The sequence below is a fragment of the Nicotiana tomentosiformis genome, chromosome 4 (assembly GCF_000390325.3).
Source record: "Nicotiana tomentosiformis chromosome 4, ASM39032v3, whole genome shotgun sequence".
Lineage (NCBI taxonomy): Eukaryota > Viridiplantae > Streptophyta > Magnoliopsida > Solanales > Solanaceae > Nicotiana > Nicotiana tomentosiformis.
This window is the reverse complement of record NC_090815.1, coordinates 18309203-18320273: the sequence shown is the minus strand read 5'-3', so window position 1 is coordinate 18320273 and position 11071 is coordinate 18309203.

Here is an 11071-nt window from a genome sequence, read left to right as displayed (position 1 = left end):
ATCTCTGTATGTGTATAAGAAAGAGGATTAGGATTAGGACAATCCTTCACTTTATGATCCAGACTTCCACAATTAAAACAAGCACCAGAAGCTCTTCTATAGGAACCATAGTGATTTTTCCCGAACTGTGCACAAGTTGATGTATAAGTTTTGCCTTGGACATAACTTGGAGTATTAGCAGCAGAGAAATTTGCTTATTCTACTTATGATATGATGACTTCTGTTCACTTTTAGTCTTGGAATAGTCAAAGTTTCCCTTCCTAAACCTGTTTTCTCTCCTACGAGCTTCTTCCTTGTCAATTCTTTCCCAAGTAAGAGCAGCTGAAATTAGCTTGGAAAAATCCTCAAGTTGCAAGATTGCCACAGACTTTCGAATGTAACCATTCAAACCTTCTTCAAATCTTCTGCATTTGTCTCTTTCACCATCAATAATACCTCCAGCATAGCGAAAAAGCCTGAGAAATTTTTGTTGATACTCTGCAATAGTCATACTCCCTTGTCTTAAATTCAAAAACTCTTTTTTCTTAGCATCATAATAGATAGGGGGACATATTTTGCATGAAATGCTTTCACAAAGTCATCTCAAGTCAGTACCAGAGGTTTTGCTTTTGCATTTGGCATACTTACCCACCAATCATAGGCATCTTTTTGTAAAAGAGAGATAGCATACTTAAATTTGGCGTACACTCTAGTTGTTCATAGACCCTCTCCATGCGCTCGAGCCATTGTTCATCTACCGTGGGATCAATAGTGCCTTCAAATTCAACTCCACCCCATTTTCCTCATCTTCTCAAAATTCATTTCACTAGGTTCTGACTTTGTCCCAGCCAAGTGACGAAAGAACTCAACCGTCTGCTGAAATGGAGGAGTCATAATAGGACTACTATGACCCATTACTCTTATATTATATCCCATTTTATTTTCACTAACATGATGATGATTTAGGTTAGGCAAGGGTACCTCATCTCCTTCTTGGAGGCGAGGTGGAGCATTATAATGGGACTGACTTTCATCAACGGATTCAATATCTCTATTCGAAGAAGAGGCCTTATTAAAATTCCTATAAAAGATACGATCACACTGCATTAGGGACATGTACATGATGCATATTCACAAGGAATACATCAAATTACATTAAACAAGTATGCAAAAATTTATAATCTCCAAGTCATTTTCAAGAAAGAAAATAACAAAAAATATTAGGTATGATCACAACAAAAATCCTAGAATCACAAACCTAGGCTCTGATACCAAAACTTGTAGCAACCTCTTTGGGAGGGTGCTACTTACGAAACAAATCTAATTTACTACTTTCAATATTAAGATGATATTAATTAAAAAAAACATTCAAAACAATTTAGTAACGAAAATAGGCCCATCCGATGAGGTCCAAAGTGCAATATTTTTATTTTTGAAAATACTCTTCATAATTTAAAAAAAAAAAATGAAATACAATGTCAAAATATCAACATAAGGTGATATAACCCTTCTTGAATAATCAACACGTTGAAGCAACTTCCTAACAAAATTATACTTTCATTCAACATCACTGCAAGTTTGTATTGCATAAATTTTAAACTATCGGGTATAAAAAGGAAAACTAGTTTTCTCCTTTGTACATATTTACAAGACAAAGTGTAAATTCAGCATATTATAAGACTTGAATTATTAACACACCCTAAAATAGCAAAATAAGTTACCAAATTCAAGTTACAAGATTTTGGTCTTAAGATCAATAAGCCTCCAAATAACATACATAAGTGTGACATATATATCATGTACATGTCCCAAAACTATACATAGGCAAATGTGATCTCTATAAGTGCTCCCAAAAAGACTACTTCATAAGACCGTCTTCAAATTTTATCTCGCACATTACCTACGATAGAAAACAACTATCGGTAAGCATAAAGCTTAGTGGCGTATAAACTTTGGGCTTGGAGCCATTAAATTCTCCAATTCCCCTTTTCAGTCATAGGTAGCTCAGACTTAACATAATTTAAAACAAGTGAACAAATATATCAAAAGTATCAAATATCAAACCTTGAAGTGTTTCTAAATATCAATAACAATGTTCAAGAGTCGAGAAAGCGTATACTATCAATCCAAGAGAGTTTGCCAAATATTCATTTTTCGCCCAATATGTACGTCATGATATCACACTAAACATAATCAGATATCAAGATATACCGAAACCCCAAATCAAGTAGGGTCAAAATCCAATAGTCAAGAGAATCAAGAACCATATTAAAAATGGCTTTCTAATTCGTACTTAACACGGACAAGTTCCATAATTTAAGACGAACTACAAATCCAAAGTCAAGATGGCAAAAGATCCGAATCAAGAGGCATGCCAAGATGAGTGACAAAGTCACTGCCACAAGAAGGACAAATTCCCAACAAGAATTCAAAACGATCAAGCAATCCATACGAGTGGGCGATTTAGCGAATATCTTACAATACTTGATATAACACGAATACAACGATATAAATTGAAGACAAAAAAAATAGAAAATATCAGGTTATTTCAAAATATTCCAGCAAGTAAAAAGGGTACAAAGTTTATACACAAACCTTGGTGTTTTACCACAAAATAATTCAACCACAACTTGAGGACATTTGAATCGTCTACACCATAAACAAACCAAATCCGTCCACTTCCTCGAACACTTCCCCTTAGATTTTACAAGGGTATATATACCTTAAATACATAATCAAATATCTATATAAGTTTAGTGATTTAACATGTTAAACTAAACATGATATTGGTGAAAATTACCCAAAATATTTGAAATAGGAATTATGGACAATATCACTTTCTTGTGTTGTGACTCAGTTTTGAAGATAAAAAAGGACAAACTAGACTATATGGTCTTATTACAGTTGTAGATATATGTCTTATCATTTCAGAACATCTTGAATCACCCCAATATCAGTTTCTTACAACAAGTTATGCTAAAATTACTAACAATAGTACCGGGAGTATTTTTAAAACTGAAAATATGGGCAGCACCTGCCCTATACTTTATGATCCCTTTTCGGGTAAATACAAGCAAACATAGATTTTGGTTCCTGAATAAGAGTTATAGATCTATGAAATAGATTTCCAGAAAGTCTTGGATCACTTAAAACGGAGCTCTATACAAAAAGATATGAAGAAAATACTAATAGCTGTCTAGTATAAAAACGGGTTTAGTAACTTACCACAAAAGAGAGGAGCAGCTTGAGCTTCACCAAGAACGAGTTTTTCTGGTTGGTTTAGTGGAGATTTATGATGGTTTTCATGAAGTTTTTAAGGTGATAAGAAGGAGAGAAGGTAGGGGTTTTCTTTGTCTTGAAAGAATGAAATATGATTGGAGGTTATGGAAAAGCAAGTCAACCAAAGTAGTATCTAAACTTTGGATAAATATGAAAAATGTGGCTGCCCAACCTACTAAATATCTTTAGAAAAATACAAAAGGGTGGCAGCACAAAACTTTAATTATATAATATATTTAATAATAATTCATCAAAATAATATTAAGTGTTACACATGGCAACACCATGGAACTTCTTTGTTAATATTAACACAACCTAAATTAAGGAATTTTTATATATTGTCAATTTCACATTTAGGAAGTGCGAAGTAAAATATCTCCTCATTATAAAGATACTCAATCCAGAATGCAAATATTAGTAAAAATTTGGGGTGTTACAGTACTAAATGGGTACGCTTTGTCCATGTAAAAATATTTTAGGACCCAATATGTATAGGCAGATTGATGGATAAAGATCCCGTATGCTAAATGTTTAATTTGTAGACTAAGACAAAGTTTTGTCTTTCCAAGATCTTTCATGTCAAATTATTTATTAAGATATTCAATTGCCTTTTGGAGATCTTCTGGAGTTCCAACAAGATTTATGTCATCAACATAAACAACATAACAAATTCTGATGCCATTATCTTTATAAAAATTCATGGACAAATAACATCATTTATGTAACCTTCTTTCAGCAAATATTCACGAGGCGATTATACCACATACGCCCAGATTACTTTACAAAGATCTTTGTAATATGATTGAATACATTTCCCGAGATTTTAAATATGCTTCAGTCATTTTAAATCGTTCAGGAATTTTCATGTAAATTTCATTATCAAGTGAACCGTACAATAAGCTGTAACTACATCCATTAGTTGTATTTCAAGCCTTTCAAGCCTACCACGCTTCAGGAGTGCTTTAGGTTCACTAGCTATCATGATAGTAGATGGTCCTGCTGGGACATCAATTCAGATAGGCACATTATCTGCAGGGATATGTGACTTAGTTATCCTTTTCAAATTAGTAAACGCGTCTGGCATTTGATTTGCTATATTCTATAAAAGGATGATCTTCTGGACCTCCTGATTACATATAGGGGTACGTGGATCAAAATGAGATAATGATGAAACTTTCCACACAATTTCTCTTTTGATTTCCTTTTTCTCTCCCCCTAATTGTGGAAAATTTATTTCATCTAATCGATAATCTGCAAATCGAGTAGTAAATAAATCTCTCGTCAGTGGTTCAAGATAGCGAATAATGGAGGGTGATTCAAACCCATCATATATTCCTAACCTTCTTTGGGGGCCTATCTTACTGCACTGTGGTGGTGCTACTGGCACATATACACTGCATTCAAAAATCCATAGAACAGCAATATTTGGTTCATGACCAAAAATTAAATATGACAGAAAATATTAATTATAATGTGTCGGTCTGAGACGAACAAGTGATGCTGCATACAAGATAGCATGGCCCCAAATAGTAGTGAACAATTTTGTTTTTATAAGTAGTGGCCTTGCTATCAATTGCAAGCGTTTAATAAATGACTCCGCAAGGACATTTTGAGTATGAACATGAGCTACAGGATGTTCAACTTTTATTCTAACTGATAAACAATAATCATCAAAAGTTTGAGATGTGAATTCTCTAGCATTATCAAGGCAAATAACCTTTATAGGATAATCTAGGAATCATGCACTTAATCAAATTATTTAGGTTAATAGATATGCAAATGCCAGGTTGCGAGATGATAATAGGTATACATGAGACCACCTTGAAGATATATCTATTGAGACCATGAAATATCTAAACAACAAACTTGGTAGGTGAATAAGTCAACATATATCTCCATGTATATGCTCTAAAAAGGAAGGGGATTCAATGCCAACCTTCATTGGTGATGGTCTAGTGATCATTTTGCCTTGATAACAAACATCACAAGAAAATTCATCATTTGTAAGTGTCACGACCCAATTCTATTTTAGGTCGAGATGGCGCCCAACACCGTTGCTAAGCAAGCCAACCTTAAGCAATCTAGTGATTTCCCATTTTAATAAATTTTTCAAGTAAATAACTTTACTTAATTTAAAAGATTTAATAAATAACAGATTTAGAATAATTAAAATAGAAGCAGCTAAATGCAGTCATAACCGTAGAAATAAAGCCAAAACCACAAGTCTACTAGTGTGTGGCAATACCTGGTGTCACAAGTGTATGAGCTACTAGTAGAACCAGTCCATGGCAAACAAGGATGGAGTGATACAGAGATAACTAGTCCATGCCCAGGATAACCTCAAAGTCAGCCATATCGAGAAACAGGAGATCCGCTCTAGTCTCATAACCACAAAATGTGACCACACAGGACCGATAGATCCAATCCACAATAACAGAATCGCCCATAGGAGTGGACACATAAACAGGAGTACCCAAGGACTCACGAGGAATATCCAGGAAATGGGCAAACAGAGATGACACATATGAATAGGTAGATCCTGGATCAAACAATATTGAAGCATCCCTAGCGCAGACAGAAATAATACCTGTGATCACGGCATCTGAGGCCACTGCATCTGATCTGGATGGAAAAGCATAGAACCTAGCTGGAGTGATGACTGGCTGGCCTCCGCCTGTCTGAACAGTAGCTGGCTGACCTCCCCCTGCCTGGCCTCCACTTCTAGGACAACCCCTACCCGCCTGCCCTCCGCCTCTGGGCGGCCGGACGACTGGTGCTGTAATCATAGGCTAATGACCCTGCTATACTGCCTTACCCTGAAGCCTGGGGTAGAACCTCTGCAAATGACGGGATCCCCACACTCGAAAAAACCTCTCGGTGCGGTGATCTGCTGTCTTGAAGTCTGACCCTGATTGCCTGAATACCCACTGGAAGAACCCTGAATGGCTGGTGGGCGGTAAGGACTCTCTGGAATGGCACTGAAGTAGGCACTGGAAGAACCCTGAATAACTGGTAGGCGGTAAGAACTCTCCGGCATGGCAGTAAAATAGGGTCGCACTAGAGCACTCCGAGGAGGCGACGATGCTGGATATGTGAGCCTGCTGGGCTAACCCCTCATGAACTAAACTCTGTACCAAGTTGGGGAACCTCTAAACTATCCAGAATAACGGACCCTCTTATCCCGTTGCATCTGCTCTCTACCCCTTTGACAGTAAACCTCAATCCTCTGAGAAATCTCCACTACTAACTGATAGGAAGTCCCCATCTCAACCTCTCGGGCCATAGTAGCATGAATACCTGAGTGCAACCCCGCAACAAACCTCCGCACTCACTCCGCCTCAGTAGGAAGTATCATAAGTGCATGGCGAGACAACTTAGAGAATCTGGCCTCATAATCGGTCACAGACATCTGTGCTGCTGGAGCAGCTCAAACTGGAACCACAACTCTTCGCTATGAGAGGGTGGGATATACCTGTCCAAGAATAGACGTGTAAACTGGTCCCAAGTCATGGGAGGAGAACCTACTGGTCTGCCAAGAAGATAATACTGCCACCACCTACAGGCCCTGCCCTCTAGCTGGAAAGTAGTGAAATCCACCCCATGGGACTCCAATATCCTTATGTTGTGCAATCTGTCCCTGCACCGATCAATGAAGTTCTGGGGATCCTCATGTCGCTCACCTCCAAAGACAGGAGGGTGTAGCCTAGTCCATTTGTCCATTAGCTTATGCGGCTTGCCGGCCGCAGCTGGTCTAGGCTCAGGTGCCGCTGGTGCAGCTGGCTGGGCGTCACCCACGGGTAGTGCACCCGGGGTCTGATATACGTCAGCCGCATGACTTGGAGCCTGAGCAGTAGGGGTTTGTGCTCCCCCTCCTGCCTGAGATATGGCCGGGTCAGTTAGAAATAAACCATGCTCGGTCATAGTATCCATGAATCGTAGCATATGGCCCATAACCTCCTGAAAGCCCGGTGCTGACATAAAATCGACCAACGCTGGCTGTGCTGCAGGCACCTCGCCCTGCTCCTCAACAATGGGATCCTCTACTAGATCCACTGGTGGTACAACTAGGGCAACTCTGGGACGTCCTCGTCCCCTACCTCGGGCGGGTGCTCTTCCCCGGCCTCTGCCTCGGCCTCTAGCAATAGGGGGAGCAACCTCTCTTGGGTCAGGAATGTCTTCCGTGCGTGTTCTCACTATCTGTGAGAGAATAAGAGGAAGAAACTTAGTACACCATCAACTGCACGATAGAAGATGAATAAAGATTGGTTTCCTAACACCCTACAACCTATCAAAAATAAGTACAGACGTCTCCGCACCGATCCGCAAGACTCTATTAGGCATGTCCATAACTTGTGAGACCTACATGAACCTAGTGCTCTGATACCATGTTGTCACGACCCAATTCTATTTTAGGTCAAGATGACGCCCAACACCGTTTCTAGGCAAGCCAACCTTAAGCAATCTAGTGATTTCCCATTTTAATAAGTTTTTCAAGTAAATAACTTTCCTTAATTTAAAAGATTTAATAAATAATAGATTTAGAATAATTAAAACAGAAGCAGCTAAATGCAGTCATAACCGTAGAAACAAAGCCAAAACCACAAGTCTACTAGTGTGTTCCAAGACTTGGCATCACAAGTGTATGGGCTACTAGTAGAATATAAAAAAAGAGTACTATACAACTGTCTGAAACAAAATAGACAGAGAAATAAGGCAAAAAGAAGACTTCGGCTGCTGCAGGATGGGTTCGGAAGACAGCTCACCGTAAAGTCTCGCAGTAGTAATCAAGAGTGCACGCCAGACTGATATCCAAAAGTACCTACCTCACATCCTGCACATCAAGTGCAGAAGTATAGCGTGAGTACATAAACAACATGTACCCAGTAAGTATCCAGTCTAACCTCGAAGAAGTAGTGATGAGGGGTCGACTTTGACACTTACTATGGGCTAAAATAATATGCCAAAATTTACAAATGAGCATGGATTTCGTGAATAATACTGAAAACCCAATAACAGTAAATAATAAATAATCCTTTCACAAGTACTAAGTCCCGAATTTATTTTTCACCATTTAACAATTTATATCTCAAGCCAATGAAGCAATATCGATTATAAATGATTCCAAAGATATATCATGCGCAAATTATACCGAGGTCGTACGACCCGATCCAACATAAATCTTTAAAATGTGCACTGTCGAGGGTCAAATGGCTCGAACCATAGATGCATCTATCTGCTACCGAGGCGTTCGGCCTTCTCCACAAAGAAAAATACTTTAAAGAAACACAAATTTCCAATAACAGTCAAGTGTTCCATTCACAATTTCAAGTAAATGAAATTTAACGTTTTAAAAATTCCTTTATAAGTTTCCAATCTAACTTAAGCAATTAAATTATCATTTAAGGGTGCCAACATCTCAAGTATAGCATGATATGGGTCCTAGACTACCCGGACAATAGCATAAATTAGTATCTACGTACGGACTCTCATCACCTCGTGCATATGTAGCCCCCACAAATAGAAACACATGTTACTCAATTCACCTATGGGGATAATTCCCTCTTACAAGGTTAGAAAAGAGACTTACCTCGTCTTAAAGCCTACTTTTCGGTCCAAAATTGTGCTCAAACCCTCAATTTGGTGCCAAACTACTCGAAACTAGTCAAATATTATATAAAATGATCAATACCTGTTCAAAAGTTCATATCTTAACTATCAAAGTGATTTCCCAAGCCTATTTGAAAAATCCCCTAAATTTCACCTCGGGGCCCACGTGCCCGGATTCCGGAAATTTTCGGAGAAAGTTGTTATCCATAACACTATGAACTCAAATATACAATTTTCACTAGATTCCATAACAAATTTTGTGGTTAAATCTCCTCTTTATCAAAACCTAGATTTTTACCTAAACCCCAAGATTTTCACTAATTTACATATTATAATCTACCCATAAGCTATGTATTTAACTCACATTTGATAGAAATTACTTACCTCAATTAGTTGATGAAAATCCCCTCTTTAACCAGCTCCAAAATTGCCCCCAAGAAGTGTAAGAAGTGGGCAAAGTGCCTAAGTCCGGTATTTAAAACAACCCCACTGCCCAGCGAATCTCGCACCTGCGAGGCCACTGCCGCACCTGCGGTGCCGCTTCTGTGGAGGAAATCTCGCAAGTGAGATCCTCCCCCAGTCAGCCAACATTCGCATCTGCGGAGCTAGAGCCGCTCCTGCGACCATCGAAACGCGCCTGCGGACATAGCTGCTTCTGCGGTTTCCCCCATTGCACCTGCGCGTTCGCAGGTGCGCAAACTCACACGCATCTGCAGGTCCATGGCCAAATGCTCCCAGCCGCTTCTGCGGCACGAACCAAGCATCTGCGGGCTCGCACCTGCGGCCCAAGGCTCGCAGGTGCAGTTACACTAGAACTGGTACAACCAGCAACCCTCTTTAGTTTAAAACTCAATCCGCGTATCGTCCGAACGGCATCTAGGGCACCCGAGGCCCCGTCCAAATATACCAAGAAGTTTGGAATCATAAAACGGACTCGTTCAAACTCTCGAAATGTACAAAACAACATCAAAACTAAGAATCACACCCCAAACCAATTGAATCAAAATATGAACTTCATGTTCTTCAATTTACTCCCAACGTGCCGAAACGTACTTAAACTACTCCGAATGACACCAAATTTTGCGTGTGTCACGACCCAAAATTCCCACCCTCGGGACCGTGATGGCGCCTAACATTTTACTTTCTAGGCAAGCCAACATTAGAATAATATAATCCATTTTAAAACAATTTATTAAATTTACTAATAACAAAGAAACAAATGCGGAAGTAAAGTCTGAAATGTAGTGAATAATCCATAAAAAATAACAGATTCTAAATACCATCCCAGAATTGGTGTCACAAGTGCACGAGCTTCTAGAATAATACAAATAAAGGTCTGAATAAAATAAAGCTGTCTGGAAGCAAACACACAACTAAAGTAAAGTGGACGGGGACTTCAGAACTGCGAACTATGTGCAGTTATACCTCAAGTCTCCTATAAGTAGCTGAAAGCCGAGCAAGTCTATGGTACGCCGCTGGGACCAACTCTGAAATCTACACAAGAAGTGCAGAGTGTAGTATCAGTACAACCGACCCTATGTACTGGTAAGTGCTGAGCCTAACCTCAACGAAGTAGTGACGAGGCTAAGGCGGGTCACTTACATTAACCTGTACGCAATATTAGTAACAACAACAAATACTAGAAATAAATCGGTTAGCTCATTTATAATAATTGAAGACAACTCAGTAGTCATAAACCATTATTATTTTAACCAATTTTCTATTGCAGCGTGCAACCCACTCTCACAATATATTCATATTCAATTCTGTTGCGGCGTACAATCCGATCCCCCAATATATATATCGACTTTTAAGCAAGTCTGTTGCGGCGTGCAACCCAATCCACCAATATGGACTTTTAATCAAGTCAGTTGCGGCGTGCAACCCAATCCCCCAATATGGACTTTTAATAAGTCTGTTGCAGTCCCCCAATATGGACTTTTAATAAGTTTATTGCGGTGTGCAACCCGATCCTCCAATATATTCATTTCAATCAATTCTGTTGCAGCGTGCAACCCGCTCCTCCTTATAGAAGAAATTCCCCCAATAAATACAACAATTACTATAAAATTATAAGACAACAAGAATACAAAAATTATGATTTAATTATGAAACAAACAGTGACAAATAGCAATTTATTATGAAAATCAGGGAGAAAATAGGCAGTTTAGTATTTAATATGTAAAATGTCAAGTAGCAATTAATG